We start from the raw sequence: 12,337 nt of genomic DNA, 5'->3' as shown, positions 1-12,337 counted from the left end.
GTTCCTCAATGCCCGAGCAGGGCATATTAGTTACTGAGAGTCCGATATCGACCTTTACGTTGGAAGACTCACCTGCATCAAACGTGAACGTTATAATTCTATTTTCCCATGTGATGAAATATGTACTACTTTTCGTTGTAAATATACCACTCCACCGTTTTACGCATGTACTGTGTTTCACGTCATCTATCATTGCCTGTGATTGTTCTTGTCCTACAATATCTCTGTTCCTTAGCAACTGACAAGCAGTGTATTTGCTTTATGCGATTAGCGTACTTGTATCGCGAATAAAACCATGAATATTTCCCTCTGCTCACTGCAAGAATAGATACCAACGCAGGTCTATTGCTGAACATTTTAGTGAACAAAACATTAGCACCAGATTTGTGATTCGATTCAAGACCTCCTTGCAGATAGAAATCAGCAAGTCGTCCTTAACGGAACAAAATCGACAGATGTGAATTTCAGAGGTAACCCAAGGGAGTGTTACGAACCTCCACTGAATTTATATGAATGATCTAGTGCATAACGTCGGAAGCTCCATGAGGCTGTTCAAGAACGAAGCTGTGGTGTGTAGGATGGTGACGCCAGAGTGTACCGAAAGACAAGAAGGCGAGCAGGGACAGGCGGGTGACGCAGAACGTAAATACTCTTAAATGCAACGCATTCCGCATAAATAGGTGAGGGGATCCACTACTGTTCGATTGCACTGTTGGCGATAAATCACGGGAAGAAGTAACCGTCATAAAATGCCCGGGAATATGCATTCGGAGCGACCTACAGCGGAATGATCACATCAAACGGTTTTAAAAGATGCAAATGCCAGACTGAGGTTCATTGGGAGAACCTTAAGGAAATGTAGTTCACCCATGGTAGAGGTTTGAAGAAAGCGTATACCAACAGCCGAAACTTTATTTAATGATTTTATTTAGCTACCAGTTTCGGTGCCTTATTGGCACCATCTTCAGGTCCTGAGGTACGTCATCAAAACGTTTGGGCTATGATAGGGACCACTTCATAAAACTGGTTAACATATACTTTTTCTCGGTAGACACGGACCCTTCACACCCCTAACGACAACTACAGTTGTTAGTGGTCATTATAATAGTACAAACGTTTAGATTCTCGGGGGAGCTACTAGTATCCTACCGAGCGCCTCCACGGCTGACGGATAGGGGGATGCTCACCGGATGTGATGGGTACCGGGGAAATAAAATACATGAGGTGGACCAAAACTAGTACCAACGGCACGACGGTTCCACATGTCAGGGGTAGTAACCAAACAGCGTCTGTTCCACGTGTTAGTAGCGACTAATTAATATCCTCTGTGGTTAACAACCACAGTTGTAACACGGAGCTAGCTCTACTCGATGCTGATAGCCTCCGACAGGTAAACATGAAAAGATCTTCTAGAGAAAAATTTCCGCCGTCCAATACAATAGGGGAGGAAAAGGCTACATCGGATTCAGTGGGTAGCCAACTGGAAGACTCAAATGAATCGGCGCATGTGAAATCAGTCAACTCTCATCAAGCGCATAATGCCAAAATAAAACATACACATGTTAACTACATTGCAACACATAACATAAACTCTTTACTGAAAACTGGAAAGCTCAAAAACTTCACAGATGAATTGGACAAACAAAACACCGCAATAGCAGGACTCCAAGAAATGAGAAATGCAACAGAACAACCATGTAACTCTCACGGTTATAGAATTTAGAATCGAAAACCAGGACAAAGAGTTATGAAACAGTGCCCACAATTTGGAATAGAATTTATAGTAAATCTGAAAATGATAACTGATTTTAAAGCTATTTCTCCACAAATCGCAACTTTATCTCTGAAAACCACAAACAAGGTCTGTTGGTGTTGTGGTCTTCAGTCCTGAGACTGGTTTGATGCAGCTCTCTATGCTACTCTATCCTGTGCTAGCTTCTTCATCTCCCAGTACCTACTGCAGCCTACATCCTTCTGAATCTGCTTAGTGTATTCATCTCTTGGTCTCCCTCTACGATGTTTACCCTCCACGCTGCCCTCCAATACTAAATTGGTGATACCTCGATGTCTAAGAACATGTCCTACCAACCGATCCCTTCTTCTAGTCAAGTTGTGCCACAAGCTCCTCTTCTCCCCAATTCTATTCAATACCTCCTGATTAGTTATGTGATCTACCCATGTAATCTTCAGCATTCTTCTGTAGCACCGCATTTCGAAAGCTTCTATTTTCTTCTTGTCTAAAGTACTTATCGTCCACATTTCACTTCCATACATGGCTACACTCCATACAAATACTTTCAGAAACGATTTCCTGACATTTAAATCTATACACGATGTTAACAAATTTTTCTTCTTCAGAAATGCTTTCCTTGCCATTGCCAGTCTACATTTTATATCCTCTCTACTTCGACCATCGTCAGTTATTTTGCTCCCCAAATAGCAAAACTCATTTACTACTTTAAGTGTCTTATTTCCTAATCTAATTCCCTCAGCAGCACCCGACTTAATTCGACTCCATTCCATTAGCCTCGTTTTGCTTTTGTTGATGTTCATCTTATACCGTCCTTTCAAGACACTGTCCATTCCGTTCAACTGCTCTTCCAGGTCCTTTGCTGTCTCTGACAGAAAAACAATGTCATCGGCGAACCTCAAAGTTTTTATTTCTTCTCCATGGATTTTAATACCTACTCCGAATTTTTCTTTTGTTTCCTTCACTGCTTGCTCAATATACAGATTGCATAACATTGGGGATAGGCTACAACCCTGTCTCACTCCCTTCCCAACCACTGCTTCCCTTTCATACCCCTCGACTCTTATAACTGCCATCTGGTTTCTGTACAAATTGTAAATAGCCTTTCGCTCCCTGTATTTTACCCCTGCCACCTTCAGAATTTGAAAGAGAGTATTCCAATCAACATTGTCAAAAGCTTTCTCTAAATCTACAAATGCTGGAAATGTAGGTTTGCCTTTCCTTAATCTATCTCCTAAGATAAGTCGTAGGGTCAGTATTGCCTCACGTGTTCCAAGATTTCTACGGAATCCAAACTGATCTACCCCGAGGTCAGTTTCTACCAGTTTTTCCATTCGTCTGTAAAGAATTAGCGTTATACTATCATAAACGCCCTGCCCCTACCAATGAGAAAAATTGCCTAACAAGACCTGTGGTAGAAGTAGAAAAATTCTGGTATCTTTTAGTAGATCAGACAATAAATCGAGTCAATAAAAACAACGTTAAGATCTTAAAGAATTACAGAGATGTAATTCGGAAACGGGCTCCACATAAACAAACTAATGGAAACTGACAAAGACAAGTTGAAATTTGCAGAACACTTGGGCTCACCTCTCAATCTACGTATTTTAAAAGAAAACCAAGCAAATTTATGACATGGAAACATCCTGATTGGACAAGAGGAGAGTGGCAGCTGGACCATGTCTGCATGTCTCGTTTATGAAGAAACTCGAAATGTTAAAGTACTGAGAGGAAGAGACTCAGTCTCACATCATTATGTGGTCAAAATCAAAACAAAATTGCTCCCATTAAGGAAAAAATGACAAAGAGCAATCGGATATAAAAGAAAGTTATGAGCCACATAAAATAATAAAAAATGACAAATATCAGAAAACCACACAAAATACGATAGTAACGGATAATCTTGTGGAACTAGTACCAATTATAGAAGAACATGCTGAAGAATCGGGCCCAGTAAATCGACGTAAAAGACATTGCATGGTGGACTACGGAATGTGATGAAATTCATGATGAAAGATATCAAGCTTGGAAAAAATTTGAAACACACAAAACAGAAGAAAATGAAACTAACTTCAAAAACATCAGAGAAAAATTCTCTCAAATTATCAGAAAAAAGCGGCAATGTCAAAAGGCTGTACTGATTTCTATTGAAGTAAACTACTATAAAACCAATTCCAGAGATTATTTCAAAGCCTTTGATAAACAATTACGTAATTACAACGCTTTCACACTATTGCTGAGAAACAAAGATGGATGAATAGCCCATAATAACAAGGCAAACGCAGATATCATAGCAGAGGCATTCAACAAGTTCTTGAACAGTGATGAACCTGAAAAGCTGTTAACAATAGATATAAGCACCCCCGTAAAAACCAACCCAGAAAATGTGAGCCACCTACAGTACAAGAAATAGAAATTGCACTTAAAGAAATGAGAAATTACAAAGGGTGTTGTTAAAATCAAGCGTTTGCGGGAATGTGGAAGTATGCTGATGAAACAACTCATTTACATATTATATAACAAAAAATTTAGGAAACAGAAAAATTCACAGAAGAATGGACCACAGCTATAGTTAACCCACTTCGTAAGAAAGGAGACAAAAGTGATCCAGACAATAGGATCAAAGAACAACTGGATAAGGAACTGGGGAAATAGCAAGGAGGCTTCAGACCTTGGGGAAGGTTTGGCAAACAAATAATTACACTGCAATTAATCATAGCTTATTACTGCAAACGAAACAAGCCTCTCTTAGTTACTTTATAGATTTTAAGAGAGCGTATGATTTTATCCATAGACTCGCACTGTTAAAAATTTTGGGACATTTCGGACACCACCCAAAATTAATTAAATTGAACTTACCTTAACAAATACAAATTCGAAGATTAAGTTCAGTGGGGAACTTTCTGAAACGTTCTTGGTAAAAACTGGTTTAAGGCTGGGAGACAGCCTGTCCCCATTTCTTTTTAATTTATACATAATGAGGGAATGGTACAAGGACAATCCAAAGAACATTAAGGTTGGAACACAAAAAGATGACATACAGTCGAACTGATTAGGATTTGCTGATGACCTTGCTCTTCTCGCGAACAACATTCAAGGAACCAACCAAACAACAAATACAGTCGAGCTCAAAGTATTTGCCTTGAAATATCTTTTGAAAAAACAGGAATAACGCTAACGGAACCGTCACTGGCAAACAAAATTAGAACTGGAGAACACGACATAAAAACTGTTGAAAAGTTTAAATACTTGCGAGAAATAATAATACACAACCTGAATGAGAAGCCATCTTGGCAGAGTTGAAGAAACAAGTTGATTAAAACACATCATGTTACCATGAACAAGTATAACAAAAATACCTATCAATAGCCACAAAACTGAAAGACCACAAAACAGTCACACAACCGCAAGTACATATGCTAGCGAAACTATGTTTAAAACAACCAACACTGTAGCAATAGGCAGATTACTCAAAATAGAAAGAAGGATAGTCAGAACATGCATAAATAAAATACACCAAAAAGACGGAATTTGTAGACTAGCTTAAAATGAAACAATTTATAAAGAAATAGCACCAGTGACAAGTACAATATAAAAGAAACGGATCTCTTTCCTGGGACATTCGTTGAGGATAACATAAAATAAAATTATCAGAAGAATAATTGACAAGCCGTGGAATAATAAAAGTGGCATTAGATGGCTCGAAGAGATCAAGGAGAACGTGATGAAATTACAGATTATGAAGGAGGATTTGAAAAGCAAGACAAACGCGCTCAAGATACTTCAGGACCAACATATCACACTGCCAATAAAAATTAGCAAACAGAGAATGGGAAGGTTGATTTCGCATGAGGAGAGAGTGGCACGATCTGAAAGAGTGAAAAAATATTGGCGCAACAAAAAACAGAAGAACCTTATTCATAATACTGAATGAAGTGGTCCAATGTTGGCCATAAAATAAAAAAAAAGAACTCGAAGAAAACGTTTAGATGACTTATCTAAGCTACATGTATAGGGGCGTGAAGATGGTGCTAATAAGGCACCGAACCTGGTTGCTAAATGAAATTATTAGATTACTAAACAAAATTACATCTGTTGGTATCTGCTTTCTTCAAGTCTTTGACCAGCCGCAGTCGCACTCCATTTATACAAGATGGAATTACAGGATCTCGAGTATTTTTCATCTGTCTGCGACCTTTCCCATGTATCCGCACCTTTCTCGGCGCGAGAATGTTACAGAACTGCTCAAAAATCTGGTGGTACAGAAACTGCAAGAGAGATGTTGTACTTCATAGGATGTTTGCAGCTCATGTTCCAGGAAGTTTCGTACAATATATCACTTCTTCCTTTAACGTCTCTTGAGATTACCACAGCGAGAAAATCAGAGAAATTAGAACTCATATGGAGGTTTATCGACAGTTGTTTTCCCACGTATCTTTCGTAAATCAAACAGAGTCGAAAAGCTACTAGTATAAGAAGTGCACTCTACTTGCGGAGTGTAGATGTAGAAGAATTATTGGTAGTGGTTAGTTCTATGGGACCAAACTGCTCAGGTCATCGGCCCCTAGGCTTATGCACTACCTAATCTAATTAAACTAACTTACAGTAAGGACACACACCCCAAGGGAGGACTCGAACCTCCGACGGGGGAAGCCGCGCGAACCGTGGCAAGGCGCCTGATACCGCACGGCTACCCCGCGCGGCTAGAAGAATTAATATCGCTCGCTAAATATTATCGAAAATTCAGCAACATGAAACAGTAGTACGATATGGAAAAACGACAGCCCCGGAAATCTTATGAAATCAGACGAAGTCAGTTATTTAACGAATCACTCGCTTCGGACTACCACGTTTCACTACTTTTCTAAATCACTTTGGTTAGAGTTGACTTCGTTCTTACAACAAAGCCATTGATGGTTGCCCGAAATTGCACGGCTAATATATCTTTCTCTCTTCCGTTTTTCATTAGGCAGACGTCTGGTACGTTTATCCACCTCTCGTAAATCGCCGTTACATGCGTACTGAAGCAAGAATGATAGGGATTAGCTGTCATGTCCACGACGAGGTCCTAGAGATGAAGCAGAATCTCAGACAGGGCACGTCTGGGAAGGAAATTTACAGACTCCATTGTCCAGCGTAACAGCTTCTTAATCTATTTGCAACATGCTCCATTACAATACGTATTTATGTTTGTGATACTACATGTATTTATTATGTGTGTGTGTGTGAGCGTGTTGTGTGTGGAATGTAGTGTAAGGTTTGTGTTGTATAATGCAAAGTTTGTGTTGTATAATGCAGCTGCTGCTGATGATGAGAGAGAAGGGAGAGCGTCAAACACGGTGCCCGCACACAGTCTACTTCCGGCGAATCGCATAAAGGGGGCTGTCAAGCATAACGTCACCGTTCGACGCACGAATCGCGATCAACAGCGTCACATGCCCTCACTTCATCAGACATAGCGGAGAGGTTTGGTATTTAAACCAGGGCAAGGCGCAAAACCTGGTGATCAGGAACTTTACGCCGCCGCCTCTCCTCCCCTTGTCGCCCCCCCCCCCCCAAATACTGGAAGTGAAAACTTTTTCCACTACCAGCACTCGAGCCGGCTCACCCCCAGGTCGAGCAGCACCGCATCAGATTTCGTTAACGACCTCGGCCACGGAGAGCATCAGCAGTTAGAAAGAGTTAAACAACCCACGAGGGGTGTTTGAAAAGTCTGTGCAAAAATAAAAACTACTTACGTGTTTGAGGTAAACCTTTTTTATTTTTTCGACATAGTCTCCTTTTATACTTACACACTTCGTCCAACGCTGTTCTAATTTCTTGATCCCTTACGAATAGTAGGAATTGTCCAAGTATATAAAATAGCTATTAATTGCTGCAATCACCTCCTCATTTGAATAAAATTTTTGTCCCGAAAGCCATTTCTTCAACTTTGGGAACAAACAGTAGTCCGAGGGAACCAAGTTTGTGGAATGGGGGGATGTGAACCGAGTTGGAATCCTGTTTCCATTAATTTTGCGACTACAGCTGCTGAGGCGTGTGGTGGTGCATTGTCGTGATGGAAAAGGACTTTTTCGCGGTCCAATCACCGGCGTTTTTCTTGCAGCTCGGTTTTCAAACCGTCCAGTAACGATGAATAATATGCACCTGTAATAGTTTTATCCTTCTCCAGATACTAGATGAGGATTATCCCTTGCGAATCCCAAAAGACAGTCGCCGTAACTTTCCGGTCGAAGGACTGGTCTTCGCTTTTTTGGTGCAGATTCTCCCTTGGTAACCCTGTGTTTAGATCGTTGTTTGGTCTCAGGAGTATGGTAATGTGTGGTGTCACTGCCAGACACCACACTTGCTAGGTGGTAGTTTAAATCGGCCGCGGTCCATGTAGTACATGTCGGACCCGCGTGTCGCCACTGTGATCGCAGACCTAGCGCCACCACCAAGGCAGGTCTCGTGATACGAGAGTGGACTCGACCCCAGTTGTACGAGAACCAAGCTACCGCCCAGTTGTACGCGAACCTAGCTATCGCCCAGTTGTACGAAGCCTTTCTCTCTCATTAGCCGAGAGACATAATAGCAATCAGCTAAGTTAATGGCTACGAACTAGCAAGGAGCCATTTGTATCAGTGCCTATAGCTTACGAGTAATCAAGAGAGATGTATTCCAAGGAATTATTAAAAGTTAAGTAAAAAGCATCTACATACTTTTCTTCTTATTCATTCATAAGTTTTTATGTTCCAGACTTCACGCCCGTCTGCTATTTGCCGTTCGTGCACTATCGGCCACAGCGTTAGTTTAGCATTCCTTTTCAGCAATCCACATCACGGTGTCGGTCCAGCTACCGACACTACATAATGTATCCATGTTTCATCCACAGTGACGAAACGACGCTTAAAGTCCTGCGGATTCTTCCTGAACAGCTGCAAACCATCCATGCAACACTTCAAACGATTCTGTTTTTGATCAAGCGTGAGCACTCGCGGAACCCATCTTGCGGATAGCCTCCTCATGTCCAAATTTTTATGCTAAATATTATGTGCCCGAATATTCGTGATGCCCACAGCACTAGCAATCTCATGCACCTTAACTCTTCTGTCACCATCACCATATCATGGATTTCTGGAGTCGTAACTCCCACAGGGTGTCCAGAACATTCAGCATCACTTGTGTCCATATGGTCATTCCGAAAATTTTGGCTCAAATGGCTCTGAGCACTATGGGACTTAACATCTGTGGTCATCAGTCCCCTAGAACTTAGAACTACTTAAACCTAACTAACCTAAGGACATCACACACATCCATGCCCGAGGCAGGATTCGAACCTGCGACCGTAGCAGTCGCGCGGTTCCGGACTGCGCGCCTAGAACCGCTAGACCACCGCGGCCGGCCCGAAAATTTTGAAACCGCTTATAAACTGTTCTAATCGAAGGTGCAGAGTCACCGTAATGTTTATCAAGTTTCTCTTTAGTCTCCTGAGGCGTGTTGCCTTTCATAAAGCAATGTTTAATCACCACACAAAATTCTTCTCCGTCCATTTTTTGACAATCACTCGACTTTCCTTGATTCACACAAATGCCAAACACAAAGGAGTAGACCAATATGGCTGAAACTTGGTGTGCGTTCTTTCCAAAGATGCTACTAACTAAACATCACCTCCATACGCGCCGGTGGTGCCATCTCTCGGACTTTGCACGGACTTTTCAAACGCCCCTCGTATTTCCTACATAATAATCTTATAGCTTCGTCGGCATGTACAGGCACAAACACAAATAAAACCAGGACATTATTTTGCGGCAAATATTACATAACCTCTGGATTACAACACGTCACGTAAAATACTGTGTACAAGTCGCGTGTCTTCGCAAATCGTGAATCTATTAAAGCAATTTTTGAACATTTTTCGAAATTGTGGAATCCCAGTGGAGCTGAAATAAAGCAGCCGCTCTCATCCGTTAAGCTATTACTTTCTGCTCTGTGACATGACATGTGGAATGGATCTCGAGGACATCCGTCGTGTGAAGCCCAATTCGCGCTTTTCTCACATGCTGAAATCCATGGAGCGAGGCAGTCAGGTTGATGTAGCATTCGTCTCTTCCCAACAGCATATAACTCAGTACAACAACAATGCGTATCAACGAAAGCACCCAAATATGGGGTAACATACGACGTTTGTGACTGGATTTCAGGAGTTCCCGGTAAGAAGGACGCAGCGTCATCGACTGCAATAGAAGAAATTCTAGGCATGCCCCAGGGAAGCGCTTTATTACCAAGTATATGTCGCTCACCGGTCATGGCTGGATACACTGCATCAGAAACGAAAAAAATGGTATATTACAACACAAATTATACGTAACATTACTAAAAATTAGAACAGCTTAAGCAGTTTAGTTCTATGACAGATTTACTAGTTTTGAAGAAATTCAGTAAACTTTCTTCACCGAGAGAGGTGGTGCAGTGGTTAGCACACTGGACTTGCATTCGGGAGGAAGACGGTTCAAACACGCGTTCGGCCATGCTGATTTAGGTTTACCGAGATTCCCCAAAAACACTTCAGGAGAATGCGAAGATGGTTCCCTTGAAAAGGCACGATCGATTTCCTTCCCCATCCTTACCGATGACTTCACTGTTTGGTCCCCTCCCTCCCCTTAACCAAGCAACGAAACTTTCATCACAGTAACAAAATTTCTGGAAAGAGTATAACGAACGTAGTCTTAAGTATCTTGAATTTTTTTCCCATGTTCCCCTCTATGGTGGCAGGAACTATATAGTTCCGTAGGCTGTGATGTGAAGGTTATCAGGGCAATCGTCGAAAAGCTGTCTCTTGTTTTGGACAGTCGGATGGTTGGTACGTTTATTTTCTCTTTGTTGTGGATGTTGTGATCGTGTATCTCATGCCTCTTGCTGAAGGAATCCACATCTTCCTTAACATGAAGGAGGCACAAAGATACGTAATGTCTGAAAACATTATTGCTTCTTTTGTGAGTAAGGGCCTTCAGTGCTCCTGTATCCTACTCGATGTAATAATTTTGACTGCCTGAAGGGGGACTCCAGACCTCTTGATGTTCACGTCGAACGTTAATAACCTCGCAGACAATATCAACAGTAACCTTAGACTTCTTCAAATGGTACTGTTGTCTATATGTCAAGTAATGTCTGAAAAACACTACTCTAATATTCAGATCTTGATAAGATTTCAAAGTGGTCCAACGACTGGCAGAAGTCAGAATCATTTGACGAGAAAAATAGTCTTCATTGTTACTTGGGACTCATCAAGAAAACAAGATACAAGGGATATAGCATAAAGGCGATATTTGCTGCGTTCTAGACATTGTATGACATATTTGCAAATACCGCTACATGTTTTCTCGAGCAAATGTACATGCTCTGACATGTCTGAATGACACTTTTCCTATTCATTCAGTTCTCAGGAGTGTGGTGAATTTATCACATGAGCTTTAACAAGAACTTCTACTGTGAATTATGCTTTGGTTATTAGCAAACTCTATTATCACTGCTTGTTCCTACATTTTGTTACTACCAGGTGTTTGCATTTAAAGCGCACCTACTCTCAGAGCTGTAATTATCATATGGTAGCGAAATTTAGTATACATTCTAATGCGTTAATGCACGACCGATTTACGTTGAAAAAAATTGGTACCAGTTTTGGCCACTAGGTGTAAATCTGACGCTCTGAATGCTCGAAATACGTATAGGAATATTTCCATATGTAATGGATTAGGAATGGTATGCAAGCGGCAGAAAATATCACACAAGTGAGAAAGGTATAATGTTAATTTTATTAATAGCTGCCACTTTCATAATTTGTTCAATATGAGCGCCGGTGAATGTCGTTATGATGCTGAAGAGCGCCAGTTTTGCTCCCGTGGCCAAAATTGGAATTAATTTTTTTTCGTTAATGCTTTAGAAAATTTACTCAAGTTACAGCCCACAATGGACCTCCGTGAATAGCACTTCAGTTATAACCACCTGGTATATTCTGATTTTTTGTGAAAAGGATAGTTCCCCATAACTACCCTTTGGCCGTTCAGATGCCAAGCTGCAGAGCAGAGAGCTCTTACAACACACGCAATTTTGGCGCTGACGTGAGAACTAAAATGACCACTAGAAACAGACGAGACTCATTTTTTTTTCTTTTTTTGCGGGTTACCTATGACTGGCGCCGCTTCTTCGCCCCTAGCCGCAATCTTCTTCTGACTTTACTTTCCTCAGCATTCATATTCCTTGCTTGCATTGCCTCCTCCATATCACTTAGCCAGTTGCGTCGTATGCTACCCCTTTTCTTCCGTTGCGATGGTATCTATCATAGTACCCTATTTGGTATCATGTCTTCACTCATCCTATTCACGTGGTCAAACTAACTACATCAGCTGTTTTTGTTGGATATCGTCAGAGATATAGAGATATCCCTATCCATTTCCATCCTTTGTCGGACTACGTCATCTTTTATGCTATCCGTCTTAGTACAGCTTGCGTGGTTTTTTTTTTTTTTTTTTTTTTTTTACTAATGTCCGAAGCTTCTGGTCCGTACAGAACTGCACTCTGGACCATAGCCTTATACATTCTTGTCTT

Source organism: Schistocerca piceifrons, chromosome 2 (genome assembly GCF_021461385.2).
Source record: "Schistocerca piceifrons isolate TAMUIC-IGC-003096 chromosome 2, iqSchPice1.1, whole genome shotgun sequence".
Lineage (NCBI taxonomy): Eukaryota > Metazoa > Arthropoda > Insecta > Orthoptera > Acrididae > Schistocerca > Schistocerca piceifrons.
The sequence above is the reverse complement of the archived record's forward strand: the minus strand, read 5'-3'. Positions refer to the sequence as shown.